Here is a 20,820-nt window from a genome sequence, read left to right on the forward strand (position 1 = left end):
CACCTGATACTGCCGCTGCCCGCCAAAGTGTCTTTCGTACCTACCGTGAGCCCCGTACGACGCTGCGCTACCGTCGGGTGCTCACGAGGGCACCGCTTTGCAGAATCTGCATGTGACTACCCACGAGCCGTGTCGTTATGGTACCTTGCTGCTCGTCAGTGGACTGCCTACAAGCTCCAAGCCTCGTGGGACTGTGTTATTTATCCTCTCTGCTCCTCGTGACATCGACATTTCTGATCTTCGTCCTTGTGTGCACATGTTAGGCACTGTTGCGTGTCGACATTTCTGTTATCAAGTTGTGTGGACGCTGGTTCTCAGAAGCAGTATCTAGTTTAGTTCCGTTAATAGATAGTTGTTACCGCGAAGTGTGTGTCGCAATACTGTCAATCACGCCACTCAGCTGATGGCTACTACACTATCACTTCACTGTTGAGGTACAGAGTGATGCAAAGACGGAAAGAAGAGTATATAGAAGTGACAGATAATAAGTTACGCCTAATACCGTCAACAGCTCGGCGATGAGCTATCTGTAGGCAGCCACACAGACGTAATGAGATCCTTCTCACTCGCCTTCGAATTCGACACAGCTCTATGACGCATGGGTTCTTGCACTGGTGAGAGGGCCCTCCAGTGCTTAGTGATTGCGGCATACAGATCACAGTGCGACAGATTTTAGTATACTGTGTTTTATACTTATACAGCAGGTAAGTTACCGACAGATTTCCACTCTATTTTAAATGTAAACGACGCGAATATTGCACGACTTTTAAGTTTACGTGCAGTGTCCGAGTTTTTTCCTAAAATTATATCGCGTAGTTGTTAATGTGTCATGGGAGTGGCTCGCTCCTCCAAGTGTTTGTAAGTTATAACCCGCTTCATATTCCTATGTAATTATTTCAGCTTTCATCTCGTACTTGTGTTTTAATTTGCAGTTTTAGAACTTGTGCCCATACTTGCGCTCTTTTTAAGGTAGTGTGATTGTACGGGAGGCCGAGCATGTGATTGGCTGAGAGTGAGTGTAATTACGTAAAACTTACTTTTACTTGTTTTATAACATTTCAACGACGTTCGTATCTACTACTTGTCTTAAGAGCACTGATAACCTAGCTGTTGAGCGCCCATAAAACACACACACAATGAAGAAATAACAAAGAGCCAGAATAAGACCGCCAGTTTCATTATTACTTTCAATTCTCCTTCGCTACCAGACTGCATCACAGCAGGTTTCATCAACCTTAAGGTTAAATGCTACATTCCTAACTCTACGAGGTGTTACAACCGCCAACGGTTCAGATCAATCTAGTACTCAAGGCTTATCTCCGGCCGTTTCCATTAACTGGCCTGGAGCCGTGACTGCCTAATTTCACCAAGAAATGAGAGAGGTTCAGTAAGTAACTGACAGAACATACACCTAACGCGGAATCCAAGAAAGAATGTAACATAACAAAACCTCAAATCTTTCCCACCTCCTATGCTTCAGTGGTGACACAACCTATAACTAAACCAGATGTGTCGACACAAACAACATCTGGCGAAATACACTCCTGGAAATTGAAATAAGAACACCGTGAATTCATTGTCCCAGGAAGGGGAAACTTTATTGACACATTCCTGGGGTCAGATACATCACATGATCACACTGACAGAACCACAGGCACATAGACACAGGCAACAGAGCATGCACAATGTCGGCACTAGTACAGTGTATATCCACCTTTCGCAGCAATGCAGGCTGCTATTCTCCCATGGAGACGATCGTAGAGATGCTGGATGTAGTCCTGTGGAACGGCTTGCCATGCCATTTCCACCTGGCGCCTCAGTTGGACCAGCGTTCGTGCTGGACGTGCAGACCGCGTGAGACGACGCTTCATCCAGTCCCAAACATGCTCAATGGGGGACAGATCCGGAGATCTTGCTGGCCAGGGTAGTTGACTTACACCTTCTAGAGCACGTTGGGTGGCACGGGATACATGCGGACGTGCACTGTCCTGTTGGAACAGCAAGTTCCCTTGCCGGTCTAGGAATGGTAGAACGATGGGTTCGATGACGGTTTGGATGTACCGTGCACTATTCAGTGTCCCCTCGACGATCACCAGTGGTGTACGGCCAGTGTAGGAGATCGCTCCCCACACCATGATGCCGGGTGTTGGCCCTGTGTGCCTCGGTCGTATGCAGTCCTGATTGTGGCGCTCACCTGCACGGCGCCAAACACGCACACGACCATCATTGGCACCAAGGCAGAAGCGACTCTCATCGCTGAAGACGACACGTCTCCATTCGTCCCTCCATTCACGCCTGTCGCGACACCACTGGAGGCGGGCTGCACGATGTTGGGGCGTGAGCGGAAGACGGCCTAACGGTGTGCGGGACCGTAGCCCAGCTTCATGGAGACGGTTGCGAATGGTCCTCGCCGATACCCCAGGAGCAACAGTGTCCCTAATTTGCTGGGAAGTGGCAGTGCGGTCCCCTACGGCACTGCGTAGGATCCTACGGTCTTGGCGTGCATCCGTGCGTCGCTGCGGTCCGGTCCCAGGTCGACGGGCACGTGCACCTTCCGCCGACCACTGGCGACCACATCGATGTACTGTGGAGACCTCACGCCCCACGTGTTGAGCAATTCGGCGGTACGTCCACCCGGCCTCCCGCATGCCCACTATACGCCCTCGCTCAAAGTCCGTCAACTGCACATACGGTTCACGTCCACGCTGTCGCGGCATGCTACCAGTGTTAAAGACTGCGATGGAGCTCCGTATGCCACGGCAAACTGGCTGACACTGACGGCGGCGGTGCACAAATGCTGCGCAGCTAGCGCCATTCGACGGCCAACACCGCGGTTCCTGGTGTGTCCGCTGTGCCGTGCGTGTGATCATTGCTTGTACAGCCCTCTCGCAGTGTCCGGAGCAAGTATGGTGGGTCTGACACACCGGTGTCAATGTGTTCTTTTTTCCATTTCCAGGAGTGTAGAAGCCACCGCATGTACTTTCAGTTCCAATTTCAATGGCAAACAGAGTAAAGAAACAGAAAAACGTGCAGTAGCAATGTAAGAAAGAAACATTTTCTTTCAAAGTCTGTCCCACGTGTGGTATTGACACAACTGAACTAGGACATTATGCACCTAGACAGTTCGACGCCAGACCCTGCAAGCCCCTTGCGCCAGTTTTTCGGCGACTTGCAACTGCTCCACAAAGGCAGTGGAAAACTAAAAGCACAGCGTGAAAATGGCGATGTAATATTAATGAGTTTAGGACATATTCGGAGAGGTCGAGGCTCCTTGTTCAAGAAAGATCTTGCTGCCTGTGCCTTCAAGCAACACTTTATAAAAAAATACTGATCTTGTGCTCAGAAGCGCTAGCCTCCACATGAAAGACAAGTAATAGGGCGAAGGGTGGGGAACAAGCGTTTATCAAAAACTCATACACCATTCTTTAAACGTGTGTGCCTACATTATACTGAGGTGACAAAAGTCATGGGAGAGCGAAATGTACGTGTACAGATTGCTGTAGTATCACGTGCACAAGTTATAAAAGGGCAGTGCATTCGCGGAGCTGTAGTTTGTACTCAGGTAACTCAGGTGTAAAGATTTCCGACGTGATTATGGCCCAACGATGGGAATTAACGGACTTTGAACACAGAATTGCAGTTGGAGTTAAACGCATGGGACATTCCATTTCGGAAATTCAGTACTCCGAGATCCACAGAGTCAAGGGTGCGCCGAGAATACCAAGTTTCCGCCATTACCTCTCACCATGGACAACGCAGTCACCGATGGCCTTCACTTAACGCCCGAGGGCAACGGCGTTTGCATCGCGTTGTCAGTATTAACAGACAAGCAACACTGAGTGAAATAACCGCAGAAATTAATGAGTGACATACGGCGAACGTATCCGTTAGGACAGTGGGCTATGGCAGCAGACGGCGTACGCGAGTGTCTTTGCTAACATCACGACATTGCCTGCACCGCCTCTCCTGGGCTCATGACCATATCGATTGGACCCCAGACGACTGGAATACCGTTGGCCTTGTCAGATGAGCGGCGATTTCCGTTGGTAAGAGCTGACGGTAGACTTGGAGTGTGACACAGACCCCACGAACCATGGACAAAAGTTGGCAACAATGATTTGTGCAAGCTCGTGGTGGCCCCAAAATGATGGGGTCTGTGTCGACGTGGAATGCACTCTGTCCTCTGGTCCAGATGAACCGATCGTAGACTGCAATTGGTTATGTCCGGCTACCTGGAAGCCATTTGCAGCCATCCAGGGACTTCATGTTCCCAAAGAACGAAGCGCCGTGACACCTGGCCACAATTGTTGATAATTGGTTTGAAGAACATTCTGGACAGTTCGAATGAATGGATGGCCACTCAGATCGCCCGACATGAATCCAGTCGAACACTTATCGGACATAACTGAGAGATCAGTTCGTGGACAAACTCCTGCACCGGCTACAATATCGCAATTATTGACGGTTAGAGAGGCAGCATGGCTCAATATTTCTCCAAGGAACTTCCAACGACTTTTTGAGTCCATGCCAGGTCGAGTTGCTGCACTAATCTGGCGAAAAGGAAGTCCAACACGATATTAGGAGGTACCCCATGACTTTTTCACCTCAGTATAGTATCTTAGTGTGCTCCCTGCATTACACATCACGCGAGCCAGTTTAACAGTGACACTCTCAAATAGCTTTTGATGAACTCTCCCATCACCTTCTCCTCTTAGCAGTTTTCAAGGCATATAGCTTTCTATTGGAATTTACGAACACATACCTCAACAGTCAAGTGATTAAAGAGCTCACACAAACTAAGGACAAAGTATTGATGAATATTGGCCATAGACATCTCTTTCTGCTGGCCTGTCCTTTCACACACCACTCGGTGGGAGGTAGATCATGACCAGCATGAAAGTGATCTCCTCTCCATCTGGATCTGTCTTCCAGACAGAGCAGATCTTGAAAGGAGGCCAACAAGATGGATGCTGAGAAACGTCAATGGCATGCTCTATAGCCAGTTACTGGTTTTGGAACATCAGGGAAGCATCCAGGACTGAGTGGATCACATAATAGACGTGAACCACCAAGGTACTGATGTATCTGTAGCAAAGGCAACAACTGGGGTTATTGCTTGTCGTGTGCATTGCTTTCAGTAAGCCAGAAGTTCCTTCTGGGTCGCGCCAAATGTGAAGCACCTCAGGAAGCTTGACCAATCTAGGTTGGGTATGCGTCTGGCGAACCTGGTGCTCCTGTGATGGTGACGTATGAGCTTCAACAGTGCTCTGTAAAAATGAACTCCGGGAATGCTTCAGCGACCTTCGTGTGTGGTGTGCCAGTAGATTGGTGTGACAGACAGTGAGATGCGAAAATGGTACAAAAGTCTCTGGAAAAAAAAAGAAAGCTAAACCTCAGAATATACTACATGCCAAGGTGATGACTGGCCGTTGAGGCGGAACAGTCATTAGCGGATAAGTGGTGCGAAACCTACCGCATCTCAGTCACGTAATGTTTGCTCAGTTAAGCAGGCTTCTGCACTATTAAAAATGTATGTCCCTAGTTGCTCGTGGGAATTACACGGAACCCAATAAACAGTTCACTAACACTTCCAGAAGCTTCTACCTCAACACCAACTGTCTAAGTGATATGGAGAGGGAATCCTCCTGATCTGCCCTTAAAAAATATTAAATGGGCACTTTGTGTGATAAACAGATTTATTACGATAAAGTGATAAGATAACTCAGAAGACATCTCCCGTTCCACTCTCAAAAAACGTTAGAAGGAGTAGTACGTACTTTGAAAGCTGTGAAAAGACTGCGTAATATCATGCATCTCATACAAAATTCCTCTTCATAATAAGCAGTAAAATTACTGAAGACAAAGAAATTAGGTGATTACCCTACTGCTTATGATCTCCACTACACGCGGAACTTTTGGAAATAAGTTGTGACTTGCAGCGAAATTATAGATATCGACGTGAAAGGATTATCAGAAAAGTGTTCAAAATAGTATTGTCTAAAATAAAGAAAAAATACAGTGAAGAAGGAAACTGTGTGCTGGAGAAAATGGCCACATTCATTTTAACTTTCAATACATTTCCATCGTAGAAATATATACGCCATAAAATACGATATATTTTACCAAATCCAGGGAGGTCTATCAAACACCAGAAGCTTGCGCTCGTTAATTGTAATGGAAAATCTACCAGCTGTCAATGTGAACAGGTAGTACATGAGACAGAACCGCCTTGTACATCGACACCAAAGTGCGTAAACCGTCAGGGTGATCATCCCCTGCGGAGCAGTGGATGCAAAGTATGCTCTCCACAGAGTAAAATTCAAGAGCTGAAAGTAACCAGAAAAATCTGTTATGATAAAGCAGAACGGTCGTTCAAGTCAAAGCATCATCCAAGCTTAATGACCTTGTCTGCAACAGCACTGAAGAAATCAGTATTTGAAGCTAATGCTGCTACACAGACAGAGATTGCTGATACTACCGCGAATATCTGTACTCGTAAATGTAGTTTCACAATAATAAATATTGCGTTGTCCACAACTACTTCCAAACCAGTGGTTAGCAGTCAGCTAGATATCACTATAGTATCGCAGGAGAGTCCGGATGGAACACGGGTGCTGCTTATACCTACGCTATCCTGAAAAATGATCCGAGGCAGAACATGCTTTAGAAAATGGATCCCGAATTCTGTTCGACGAAACATCTGTCATTACGAGAACGAATGGATGTTGGGAGAGAGCGTTGTAAAAGAAGCTGTAGAAATAAAAAACTGTGACAACACCATTAATAAGGACGGTGGTTTGCAGTTCAGCACAACCTGTGACACGGCCATCGCGAGGTTAAAGCGGGGATGAGACCATTCCCATATTTGGCGAGGAAGAGAGCACCACTGACGTCACAGCCAGCAGAGAGGCTATATAACAGCGATGTCACGGTGAAATGGCAATATTTGCCAATTGCCAATGGCCGAGGAGAGTTCGTGGTATTTTAACCACCTGACGCGGCTGGAAGCCCGATATTTTACACTAATGGAAAAAAATAACACCACCAAGAATGAGTTGTGTGTGTGCGTGCGTGTGTGACATCAGGAAAGTTCCACACGTGAAAGATGGTGTCCATTAAAATTTCGCGCCACTCACATAAGAGTGGCGCTAGCAGCACCATTATGATCATGCAAATCAGGTTTGCTTTAAATACGTGCTGCAACGCTCGTGAGCGTTAGTTAAATTTGAGATTGTACGTAGTGAGTTGACGTTGGTCAAGGATGCCTCTAAGGCGACAAAGACGCCATTATCAACACCTCACCGAATTTGAACGAGATCGTGTAACAGGGCTACGAGAGGCTGGATATTCCTCTGCGATATTGCTGAAAGACTTGATAGGAAAATAACCACTGTACACGATTGCTGGAAGCGGTGGTCACGAGAATGTATTGTCCTAAGAATACCGGGCTCCAGACGGCCACGTGACACTACCGATACGAAAGACCGTCCTTTTGGGTGTATGGCTGTGGCGTATAATATTGCATCTGCAGCAGCAATCTGAGCAGCAGATGGCACCGTAGTGACACAACGAACTGTTAAAATCGGTTACTTCAAGGACAGTTCCGAGCCAGATGCCCTGTAGTGTGCATTACACTGATTCCAAATCACCGTCTTTTGCGACTTCGATGGGCTCGAGCGAGAGGTCATTGGAGGGCAGGGTGGAGGTCTGTTGTGATTTCTGATGAAAGCTGGTTCTGCCTCGGTGTCAGTGATATCTTGTCTGAATCATTTTGCCATTCGTTTTGATCATCTGATGACTTTATATGACGGTAAATGAAAGCATTATCTGCAAACAATCTAAGAGTGCCGCTCAGATAGTCTGCTAAATCGTTTATGTACATCAGGAACAACAGAAGACCTGAAACTTCCTGGCAGATTAAAACTGCGTGCCGGACCGAGACTCGAACTCGAGACATTTTCCTTTCGCGGGCAAGTGCTCTACCATCTGAGCTACCCAAGCACGACTCACGCCCCGTCCCCACAGCTTTAATTCCGCCAGTACCTCGTCTCCTCGTTCGCATGAGAGCTTCTGTGAAATTGGATGGTAGGACACGAGGTACTGGCGGAATTAAAGCTGTGGGGACGGGGCGTGAGTCGTGCTTGGGTAGCTCAGTTGGAAAGGACAAAATGGATTTTTGGCATTTTCTCCTGGATGGACACATGAAGCTGCAACAGCATAAGAAATAGGGGCAAGACTTCGCTAATTACTTGCGACTTACATTTACCGGCCCACCGGCCAGATGGGGTGTGACGGGTGAGAGATGAGATAGATGAAGAAGCCGAGATAGACATCGATCACACTTACGGACCCTTAGTTAATTTCGAGAAGACGACCCAGTCTTACACCAGCGTCTGGAGAACGAGTCGATAGATGGCTCTCTTGCTCTATCGAACGTCGGGTCGTGAGCGGGTGTCGCCCCCGATACGAATTTCATTTCATTGCTACAGGAGCATGTTTCTTTTGTATTTGTACTATCCACAATGTCTTCATGTCTTTCATTTGGACATTTTCAGTTTTATTCATTTCCTTAATTAATTAATTTTCTAATTAGCCACTATTTGTCAATATTTGGACATTGTAGGTACTATTTATGCGGTAGTACAACAATATGTATGTCAGCAAAGGTTGTCAGTCTGACATTGGAAAAAAAATTAATAAAGAAAACAACAATAAAAAATTTAAATACAAAAAATAAAGAAAAATAAAAAAAGAGTAACGTTGAAGTCTCAGTCTGAGCTTCAAACCATCTTTACCCCATTTTTTCTTACTTTAATACTTAAAAAAAAGAAAAAAAATGGATAGAGCGTCTGCCATGTAAGCAGGAGATCCCGGGTTCGAGTCCCGGTCGAAAAAAAAAAAGTTGGTAGTGCACCTGCCCGCGAAAGGCAAACGTCCCGAGTTCGAGTCGATCCGGCACACAGTTTTAATCTGCCAGGAAGTTTCGTATCAGCGCACACTCCGCTGTAGAGTTAAAATTTCATTCTAGACACAGAGGACCTATAATACTTCCTTGGTAAACACCGGATATTACTTCTGGTTTACTCGATGACTTTCCGTCAATTGTTACACATTGTGTCCTTTCTGACAGTAGCCCACAGCGAGTGATAGTACTGGTATGGCATGGCTATGTCAGGTGAAATAGTGTGATCAGTTGTCCAATTCATTTTTGATTCTGTACGCTTTGCGGAACAGTCCAGTTTTAGAGATATGTTCGAGAGAACTTTCGTCCAGTTACGGATGCTGCTTGTGCCTCGGCAGCATAAAGAGCCATCCAAAGTCGTAAAATGAACGCCTTTCGCCTGCTTCTCACTTTCAGACCACTCCGGAAATCTGTGTGCATCTACAAGATTCTAAAACACGTGCTGCTGGTTCAGGGCAGCAGAGACTCTCATCTGAGTTATCAGACGATCTGCTTGTGGGAAAGCCGTGCGTAACCAGTCGAAAAGAAAAGTAGCATGGCTCTCATTAGACATAGTCTCCGCCTTTTCTTTAAATTAAAGAAGTTTCGTGCGTTCATTTCCATGCCCCTGTTTTAATAAGCTTGGCTCTCAGTAAAATACCTATTTCGTGTAAATAATAAATAGTATAGCTAAATGCTGCGACCGATTTTTGAACAGAAGACTATTCCTTCAATATATCAGGTATAAGAATTCACTACTTCGACCGAGCGAGGTGGCGCAGTGGCTAGCACACTGGACTCGCATTCGGGTGGACGACGGTTCAATCCCGCGTCCGGCCATCCTGATTTAGGTTTTCCGTGATTTCCCTAAATTGCTCCAGGCAAATGCCGGGATGGTTCCTTTGAAAGGCCACGGCCGACTTTCTTCTCCGTCCTTCCGTAATCCGATGAGACCGATGACCTCGCTGTCTGGTCTTCCCCAAAACAACCCAACCCAACCCACTACTTCATTGGAAAAACTAAGACGCTTCCATTAGTTTCTTAAAACTTAGCACCGAAACCATTTCTGTATACTTTTCGTAGAGTAAATGTGTCATTTTTTTCACGAAGGCACTCTACATTTGTTTTTTATGATTCTCTTTGACTTCTCTGTAGCGGATCCTTACTTAGGCGTATAAATATGTTGTCGCTTTCTTCATTGCTTTACTTTATTCTCTGCTATCTTGGAATGACCTTAGTAAAACATGTTGCTTCCACAGCATAATTTTCAGTACTGTAGGTGTTGCAGGTGTTATGTATAGCAGCCATTGCTTATCACTGGAATCATTTATGCACAGCTTACAGTCATTAAGAAATGCTAAACAACGAAAAATATTTATGTCTCAGAACCTGGAACCAGCTGTCACTGCTGCTGCGTCGGAGTTCACATGCTACACCATCATGCCATTCCTTCAGGACGAAAATCAATGTTTTCAACTGATAACGAATAGCTGAGGATCATTAGAGACGAAACACTTACTCGAATGGAGAAGAGAACTGACCATTGCAAAGCAAACCATTCCGACATTCGTCTGAAATAGTGTAGCGAGACTTAAAACTAATCTCATGTACGGAGATACCACTCCAATGAATCCATTGTCAATAATAGGTGAAACTTGCAAACACGTTTCGTCGTGAACCAGCAAACGTGAGACCATTATTAAAACGGAAAATTGTCGGAATATCGGATATTCGTGTAGAGTTCTATGAGAAATCCATTACATTATGACTGCGTGTATCAAGAGTTGTATGAATGTGAATCAGAATTTCGGGGAGGGGGTGATGAGCTCCGACGCCACGTTCAATCACATCCCAGATGTGTTCGATCGAGTTCAGATCTGTAGTGGGAGGGCCAGCACATCAATTGGAATTCGCCACTTCGTTCCTCGAACCACTCCATCACACTCTTGGCCTTATGACATGGCGCCTTATCTTGCTGAAAAATGAGACTGCCTCCAGGAAATATGACGGCCATGAAGGGGTGTCCGTGGTCTGCAACCAGTGTACAATACTTCTTGGCAGTTATGGTGCCTTGCACGACCTCCACGGGACACATGGACGCCCACGTGAATGTTACCCAGAGCACAATGGAGTCGCCGCCAGCTTGCCTCTGTCCCGTAAAACAGATGTAAAGAAGCTGTTTGCCTGGAAGACGAGGGATTCGCACCCTCCCATCGGCATGATGTAGAAGGTATCGGGAGTCATCAGACCATGCAACGCTCTGCCACTGCGTCAACGTTCAATGCCGATGGTCGCGTACCCATTTCAGTTGTACTTGACGATATCGTGGTGTTCGCATTGGTACATGTATGGGTCGTCAGCTGCGAAGGGCCATCATTAGGAGTGTTCGGTGCACTCTGTTTTCAGACACACTTGTACTCCACCCAGCATTAAAATCTGATGTTAGTTCCGCCACAGCTCGCCACCTGTTCTGTTTTACCAGTCTGCCCAGCCTACGACGTCCGACATCTCTAATGAGGGGTGGCCGCCCAAACCTACAACATCTGGACATAGTTTCACCTTGGTTTCGCCACGTGTTGAAGACACTCACCACATCACTTCTCGAACCCCCGACAAGTCGTGCAGTGCCGGCCGGTGTGGCCGTGTCGTTCTAAGCGCTTCAGTTTGGAACCGCGTGACCGCTACGGTCGCAGGTTCGAAGCCTGCCTCGGGCATGGATGTGTGTGATGTCCTTAGGTTAGTTAGGTTTAAGTAGTTCTAAATTCTAGGGGACTGATGACCTCAGAAGTTAAGTCCCATAGTGCTCAGAGCCATTTGAACCATTTTTGAACCAGCCAAGTAGCAGTTTCCGAAGTGCTCGTTCCTACCCTCCACGTCATCACAATCCACCCTCGGTCAAATCAGACAGACGCGCGCCTTCCCCATTCTACACACGGACAGCATGCTCACTCATACTACATGCACCGTGCATATGTCTGACTAGCAGCCATTCCTCGCCACGTGACGATGCTATCACCTGGGCGGGTTTGTATCGATAGTAGGTCGGTGGACATAATGCTCTAGCTGATCAGTGTATACAGTAATTGATATGCCTTCTGTTCCCTTTCTCGTTTGATTGATTACAACAGTTTCGTTTGAAAATGATTTGACTCTCATAGATTTTTGGTTTGAGGGAACGTCGACATTTTGGCTTAATTTAAATTATCATATTTAAGCACTGTTGTCTGTGCACAGATATTTGCGTGCGTAACTCTAACCTCTCTGTACATGAGGAAAACGCAGATGCATTATTGGAGAGTTAGAAGCGGACATCGGCTGGAAATTATTTGAAAAGTTTAAAATTATAATACACATTGGTGACTCAAGTATAATAAGTATTATACTGATGCCAGTACATTATTCAAAAAAATAAGTTTTTTTGTTTAATTTTTTTTTTACTTTAGTAACACATTCTTCAAACCGAGCCTTCAGGTCCAAGAAGTATCTGACGTCCCTTTCATGTTAAGCCTGTCGCACTGTTTTGATTTGCACTAAATTCTTTCTTACTTCCGCAGGGCACCTTTGCGGAATCACCTCATCGGTGTATCTTTGTCCAACCAAATGACAAGTCAACAAGTGTACCAGAGAGAAAATTATATACGTTTCGATTTGAAGATTTCCACATTCCATGTGATATGTGATGGGCCTTTGTCTTGTTGAAATGTGGTTGCAGACGTATGGACTACTTTTCCCTATGAAACTCCTCAGAAGTAGCAAATGCTGTGTTGCACATCATTTGCAGTACCATGAATAACAAGTGACAACCGAGGCATACGTGATATGTGATGGGCCTTTGTCTTGTTGAAATGTGGTTGCAGACGTATGCACTACTTTTCCCTATGAAACTCCTCAGAAGTAGCAAATGCTGTGTTGCACATCATTTGCAGTACCATGAATAACAAGCGACAACCGAGGCATACGTGATATGTGATGGGCCTTTGTCTTGTTGAAATGTGGTTGCAGACGTATGCACTACTTTTCCCTATGAAACTCCTCAGAAGTAGCAAATGCTGTGTTGCACATCATTTGCAGTACCATGAATAACAAGTGACAACCGAGGCATACCGCAACACTCACTCATTACAACGTACAAAAATGAAAGCAGAGTCACAGTGCTTCGCCTAACACCTGTTAAACGACACATTATCCACAATGTCTCCTCTCACTCCATTTTACCGGGTTAGCTTCCACGTTCCGGCCTGTTTTCTAGAGCATTATGCAAAGCGAACCGCAAGCGTGATGCTATTGAGTGGCATGATGCACATTCAACACTCACGATTCCTACAGAAATGTGATTAGTCCCAACAGCAATCATTATCAAGCGAAGGTCGTAGATACACAATTTATTTTAATTTTTAACTCGGCAATGCTCAACCGAATCATACTCGAATATCCACATACCCATCACAGTTCAGCAACGAACTCACAGTTAGCAGTTCGTAGCGTTGTGGTTAGCGTCTCGATCAAGACGCCCGGTTTCGATTCCCGGCGCTGTCGGATATTTTTTTACGCTCGGTACTGTGTGTGTGTGGTCCTCATCATCATTTCATCATCATCATCGGCACACAAGTCACCGAAGAGGCGTCAAATAAAAAGAAGGCGAGTCCCGGCCAACAAACGCATGCGCACACACAGCATTTATTAGAGAACTCATCCCTTTTAAGTTAAATATTTCATGGCCAACCAGAAAAAAACTCATCATTGTGTTTCAAAAGTATTAACGAAATTTACCTAGCAAGTAACTGTTTATAACGGCACTAAAAAGGTGGCTAATTCGCTTTCGTGATCTACACTATGTGATCAAAAGTATCCTGACACTCCCAAAAACATACATTTTTCGTATTAGGTGCATTGTGATGCTACCTGCTGCCAGGTACTCCACATCAGCGACCTCAGTAGTCATTAGACATCGTGAGAGAGCAGAATGGGGCCCTCTGCGGAACCCATGGACTTCGAACGTAGTCAGGTGATTGGATGTCACTTGAGTCATACGTCTGTACGCGACATTTCCACACTCCTAAACATCCATAGATCCACTGTTTCCGATGTGATAGTGGAGTGGAAACGTGAAGGGACACGTACAGCACTAAAGCGTACAGGCCGACCTCGTCTGTTGATTGACAGAGACCGCCGACAGTTGAAGAGGGTCATAATGTGTAATAGGCAGACATCTATCCAATCACACAGGCATTCCAGACTGCATCAGGATCCACTGCAAGTACTATGACAGTTAGGCGGGAGGTGAGAAAACTTGGATTTCATGGCCAGCGGTTGCTCATAAGCTACACATCACGCTGGTAAATGCCAAACGACGCCTCGCTTGGTGTAAGGAGCGTAAACATTGGACGATTGAACAGTGGAAAAACACTGTGTGGAGTGACAAATCACGGACCACAACGTGGCGATCCGATGGCAGGGTGGGGGTATGGCGAATGCTCGGTGAATGTCATCTGCTTCGTGTGTAGTGCCAAGAGTAAAATTCGGGTGCGGTGGTGTTATGGTGTGGTCCTGTTTTTCATGGAGGGGGCTTGCACCCCTTGTTGTTTTGCGTCACACTATCACAGCACAGGCCTACAATGATGTTTTAAGTGCCTTCTTGCTTCCCACTGTCGAAGAGCAATTCGGGGATGGCGATTGCATCTTTCAACACGATCGAGCATCTGCTCATAATGCACGACTTGTGGCGGAGTGGATACACGACAATAACATCCCTGTAATGGACTAGCCTGCACAGGGTCCTGACCTGAATCCTATAGAACACCTTTGAGATGTCTTGGAACGCCGACTTCGTCCAGGCCTCATCGACAGACATCGATACCTCTCCTCAGTGCAGCACTCCATGAAGAATGTGCTGCCATTCCCCAAGAAACCTTCCAGTACCTGATTGAACTCATGCCTGCGAGAGTGGAAGCTGTCATCAAGGTTAAGGGTGGGCCAACATCATATTGAATTCCAGCATTACCGATGAAGGGCGCCACGAATTTGTAAGTCATTTTCAGCGTGGTGTCCGGATACTTTTATCACATAGTGTATATAAGCTCCTATTTCAACCCAAGGTATTTTCAAAATATATTGTTTTTATGACGCGATTACAGCATTCTGATCTGAAACGTACGTTCTTCTTACAACAGTCACATGTGATATGTTTTAAACACATACTATAATTTCTTCACGGTGCAGCATTGTTCTCTTCTTCAGTGTACACTCCTGGAAATGGAAAAAAGAACACATTGACACCGGTGTGTCAGACCCACCATACTTGCTCCGGACACTGCGAGAGGGCTGTACAAGCAATGATCACACGCACGGCACAGCGGACACACCAGGAACCGCGGTGTTGGCCGTCGAATGGCGCTAGCTGCGCAGCATTTGTGCACCGCCGCCGTCAGTGTCAGCCAGTTTGCCGTGGCATACGGAGCTCCATCGCAGACTTTAACACTGGTAGCATGCCGCGACAGCGTGGACGTGAACCGTATGTGCAGTTGACGGACTTTGAGCGAGGGCGAATAGTGGGCATGCGGGAGGCCGGGTGGACGTACCGCCGAATTGCTCAACACGTGGGGCGTGAGGTCTCCACAGTACATCGATGTTGTCGCCAGTGGTCGGCGGAAGGTGCACGTGCCCGTCGACCTGGGACCGGACCGCAGCGACGCACGGATGCACGCCAAGACAGTAGGATCCTACGCAGTGCCGTAGGGGACCGCACCGCCACTTCCCAGCAAATTAGGGACACTGTTGCTCCTGGGGTATCGGCGAGGACCATTCGCAACCGTCTCCATGAAGCTGGGCTACGGTCCCGCACACCGTTAGGCCGTCTTCCGCTCACGCCCCAACATCGTGCAGCCCGCCTCCAGTGGTGTCGCGACAGGCGTGAATGGAGGGACGAATGGAGACGTGTCGTCTTCAGCGATGAGAGTCGCTTCTGCCTTGGTGCCAATGACGGTCGTATGCGTGTTTGGCGCCGTGCAGGTGAGCGCCACAATCAGGACTGCATACGACCGAGGCACACAGGGCCAACACCCGGCATCATGGTGTGGGGAGCGATCTCCTACACTGGCCGTACACCACTGGTGATCGTCGAGGGGACACTGAATAGTGCACGGTACATCCAAACCGTCATCGAACCCATCGTTCTACCATTCCTAGACCGGCAAGGGAACTTGCTGTTCCAACAGGACAATGCACGTCCGCATGTATCCCGTGCCACCCAACGTGCTCTAGAAGGTGTAAGTCAACTACCCTGGCCAGCAAGATCTCCGGATCTGTCCCCCATTGAGCATGTTTGGGACTGGATGAAGCGTCGTCTCACGCGGTCTGCACGTCCAGCACGAACACTGGTCCAACTGAGGCGCCAGGTGGAAATGGCATGGCAAGCCGTTCCACAGGACTACATCCAGCATCTCTACGATCGTCTCCATGGGAGAATAGCAGCCTGCATTGCTGCGAAAGGTGGATATACACTGTACTAGTGCCGACATTGTGCATGCTCTGTTGCCTGTGTCTATGTGCCTGTGGTTCTGTCAGTGTGATCATGTGATGTATCTGACCCCAGGAATGTGTCAATAAAGTTTCCCCTTCCTGGGACAATGAATTCATGGTGTTCTTATTTCAATTTCCAGGAGTGTATATTACAGCTGGTCAATGGATGCAATTAATTGATGAGTAAGTTGGAGTTTCCGTCTAATGCACTATATCCAGTGCTTCCACAGGGTGCGGCAAGGAAATTCGAGATTGGCGGGAGGAAAAGGAGAAGAATCATTAGCTCGAATTTAAATTGGTCAACGGATGCAGATTTGACTACCAGAGTGCTTCGAAAACGCGTTTCTGGTAATATCATGGGAGCCGATAGGGGAAGGAATGCAGGAAGGAAGGAAGAAAATTTATGTTCATATCACGCCGACGACGAGGTCATTAGAGACGGAGCACGTTGTGGAGTTGGAAAACGTTGAAGAGGGAGACTGACTGTGCGCTTTTAAGGAAACCTTCAGATGTTTACCTTAAGTCACTCAGGAAAAGCACAGAGAAATTAACTCAGAATGGCCGTACGAAGATATGAACATCGCCCCTCGAAATAAGAGTCCAGTGTCTCAGCCGGCTGCGGTGGTCTAGCGGTTCTAGGCGCTCAGTCCGGAACCGCGGGACTGCTACGGTCGCAGGTTCGAATCCTGCCTCGGGCATGGATGTGTGTGATGTCCTTAGGTTAGTTAGGTTTAAGTAGTTCTAAGTTCTAGGGGACTGATGAACTAAGATGTTAAGTCCCATAGTGCTCAGAGCCATCCAGTGTCTCAGCCACACGGCTGTGTGGGATCTTGTGGTCTTGTGGTGTACTCGCTTCGGCGGAGCAAAGTTGTGCAAAAAGTGGTAAAACGCATGCCTGAATCGAATTCCAGTCACGCCAAGGAAATTTTCAGTCATCACCTCTCCTCAATGTGAGGAGTCGCCAGGAACAACACGTGGTTCGGATTCCGCGTTAAACTGTATGTCACCTTTCCCTTGTTGCATAACGGGGTAGGTTAGGGCCGCGCAAATTCCCGAAGTGGCGACCAATTGAAAGAGTTGCATCCAGCCACAGAGCTACACGAAATCGTTAATTACCACAGTACTACCTTGCTCGGTAGGAGGCGTTGAGAAAACTGAGGATCGAATACCTTCTTAGAGTGGATATTTCTGGGAAGCTTTCATGTTCACTTAAGAAGCCCGTGACAAAACTGTTGCTCTTCTTTGTATCTTCTCAAATTCCTCCAACAATTGTACTTAGAAAATATTTCAGACTGAGGAGCAATCCTTAAGCATCAGTCAAATATTGTTTAAGCTACCTCTTTCGATGGTGGGATACACTTCCAGAGAAGTCTCCCTGTGATTATCAGTCTGGCATCATCCTTCCCTGCTATTAGTTTTATAGTGTGGTTTCACTTGCACTCGGTCCGTGATCGTATTCTCAGATATTTAATGGATGTGGCTGTTTCCAGTGATTATTCAGCAACAGCATAATCAAACAGTAACGGGTTTTGTCGCCTATTTATTTACGATACTTTACATTTTTTATGTATTTAATTTTTGATAATTTATTTGATTTGCTACCCATCTCTGTAGTATTTTTTCCTGATGTTCACAACAAAGTTAACAGTATTCCTGGTGCTTTAAATTCAGATGTGATCAATAGACCTTTCGGCATCCTTTTAACGGTTTCCTCCTGAGACGACAACATTTGTTAATGTCCTACTAAGCACAAAGTTAGTTTTATACAGACTGCACTAACCGGAATTCGGACATTCTTTTTGCATGCGTTCGAAAAATAGCAGTAGATATAAAAAAAAATTTCTCTGCATTTATAATCCCTATGAACCGTACATAAACACGAAAACGTTTGAACATTTTTTCTTGCAGCTGCATCAAAATCCTCTGGCAGAAACAGAAGACAATCTGTGTGATCCACCTGTCTGAAATATTCGCCCTTCATGTTCATCCGGAGGAAGTCAGATACTCCGACTGAAATATTGCAAAACCTCCGCACCTAAAAATTGCTCCGTCACCACCTCTATCGTATAGTACACTGATATGCAAAACTTATGGACGACCGTAACTTTCGCGCGATGTGTCACTGCCAGATAACATAGCTCGATGGGACTTGGACAATACATGTAAAGAACTACTACAGTGTAATACAGGAGGTGATTGATGGTATACGCAACGAGACGAATAGAAATGACACTTATATTCAAAGACAATAATTACACTGAAATCAGCGCGGTGCATGGTGGTTCAAAATGGCTCTGAGCACTATGGGACTTAACATCTGTGGTCATCAGTCCCCTAGAACTTAGATCTACTTAAACCTAACTAAGCTAAGGACATCACACACATCCATGCCCGAGGCAGGATTCGAACCTGCGACCGTAGCGGTCATGCGGTTCCACAATGAAGCGCCTAGAACCGCACGGCCACACCGGCCGGCTGCATGGTGGTCCCCAGGACATTACAAAAGGCGAAACACGGTTCTTAATGGGCTGTGTGATTACCGCAGACAGCAACGCATGCTCTGCAACGAGCTCCCATATTGAACAAAAGGTTGGTATGGAATTCTTGTGGTAGGACGTCCATTCTTCCACCGGCGCCGATCCCAGGTGCTGGATGGTCGTTGGTGCATGAGGACGTGATGCAATGTGTCTCCCCAACGCATCCCATACGTGCTCGATAGTATTTAAGTCGGGGAGAACGAACAAGCAAGTCCATTCGCCGAATATCCACTCGTTCCAAGAGCTCCTCCACGTACGATGTTCGATGCGGTCGCGCATTGTCATCCAACAAAATAACGTCAGGGCTGTATGCACCAGTGAAAAAACGCACACGGAGAACGAGTACAGCGCCATAATAACGCTGACCGGTCAGTGTACCGTGTTCAAAGATTTGGAGTTCAGTACGCCCATGCCACATTATGCCGCCCCATACCATAACAGCTGAACCACCGCAGAGATCATGTTCGCCATTGCTCCCGGGTGCATTACGTACTTCATTATCATGGATGACAATGCGTGGCCACATCCAACAGCCGGCAAGGAAGAGCTCTTGGAAGGAGAGGATATTCGGAGAGTGGCCTGGCCTGCCCGTTTCCATGACTTATACCCCATCGACCACGTGTGGAATGCATTGGGGAGACGTATTGCAACGCGTCCACATTCACCAACGAGCATCCAGCATCTGCCAAACTGCACTTTTGAAGGAACGGAACGACCTACCGTAAGAGCTCCTCACCAACCTTCTGGCCAGAATGGGAACACATTGCAGAGCATGCATAGCCATCACACGCCCTATCAAAAACAATGCCCCACCTTTTGTAATGTCCAGGGGACCTTTATGTACCGCGGAGACTTCAGTGTGATTATTGTCTTTGAATGAAGGTGTCATTTCTCACCGCTACGGTCGCAGGTTCAAATCCTGCCTCGGGCATGGATGTGTGTGATGTCCTTAGGTTAGTTAGCTTTAAGTAGTTCTAAGTTCTAGGGGACTGATGACTTCACATGTTAAGTCCCATAATGCGCAGAGCCACTTGAACAATTTTTTTGGGTCATTTCTCACTGCGTAATTTTTTTTTGCAATTACTGCCTTTTGCTGCCTTCCCTTCTAGGTATGGCCCAAGTTTCATCGAGCTATCGACAGTGAAACATCACGCGGTCATTAAGTTTTGCACACCAGTGTACGGAAGATGTAATAAAAGACACATCCTTAAGCACTCCAAATAATATACTACAAGAAAAAACTTGTTGCATGAGACATATTGCGAATTATGCATCAAACGTAGAATAAGAAAGGAGTACATTACAGCTCATTACTTCTTTCTACCGAGATGTATTTGGCAGAAGTCGTGAATAATGATGTTGAAGTGCACTTACATAGTATTCTACGCAAAGTAACCCTCTAATTCACAAAAAAAGCTGGCCGTCAACAGACTCTAAACAAGCTGCTGCAGTATTTGTGAGGAGTAGTCATAAAGTTCCAGTTATCACCTCGAAAAAAACCAAGCTGCAGCCATGAAACTTTATGACGTTTACAGTCGTTCCATAAATATTCGCACCAAAATGCCACACATATTTTTCTAATGGTGGATGATTTGGCGGAGATCTCGATTTTAGAAGTCTATAGTTTGGATGTCTAGGAAACGCTCCACCTGGAAATTCACCTTGCCGTCATTCTGGAAATGCCTGCCGAGCAATGGTTTCTTCATCCTAAAAAAAGAGGAAGTTCAAAAATGGTTCAAATGGCACTGAGCACTATGGGACTTAACATCTGAGGTCATCGGTCCCCTAAAACTTAGAACTACTTAAACCTAACTAACCTAAGGA

The 20,820-nt window shown here is 46.5% G+C and overlaps 1 protein-coding gene across 1 annotated transcript in view; it reads left to right on the forward strand.

Annotated features, from left to right (window-relative positions):
- Nucleotides 1-552: 552 nt before the first annotated feature.
- LOC126249540 (U-scoloptoxin(01)-Cw1a-like) overlaps nt 553-20,820 on the forward strand; it is a 69,248-nt gene continuing 48,980 nt past the window's right edge. Inside the window, exon 1 of the mRNA XM_049951205.1 lies at nt 553-704. The gene's annotated coding sequence lies outside the window, so the exon portion shown is untranslated. The remainder of the gene's footprint in view (nt 705-20,820) is intronic.

This window comes from Schistocerca nitens, chromosome 3, assembly GCF_023898315.1.
Source record: "Schistocerca nitens isolate TAMUIC-IGC-003100 chromosome 3, iqSchNite1.1, whole genome shotgun sequence".
Lineage (NCBI taxonomy): Eukaryota > Metazoa > Arthropoda > Insecta > Orthoptera > Acrididae > Schistocerca > Schistocerca nitens.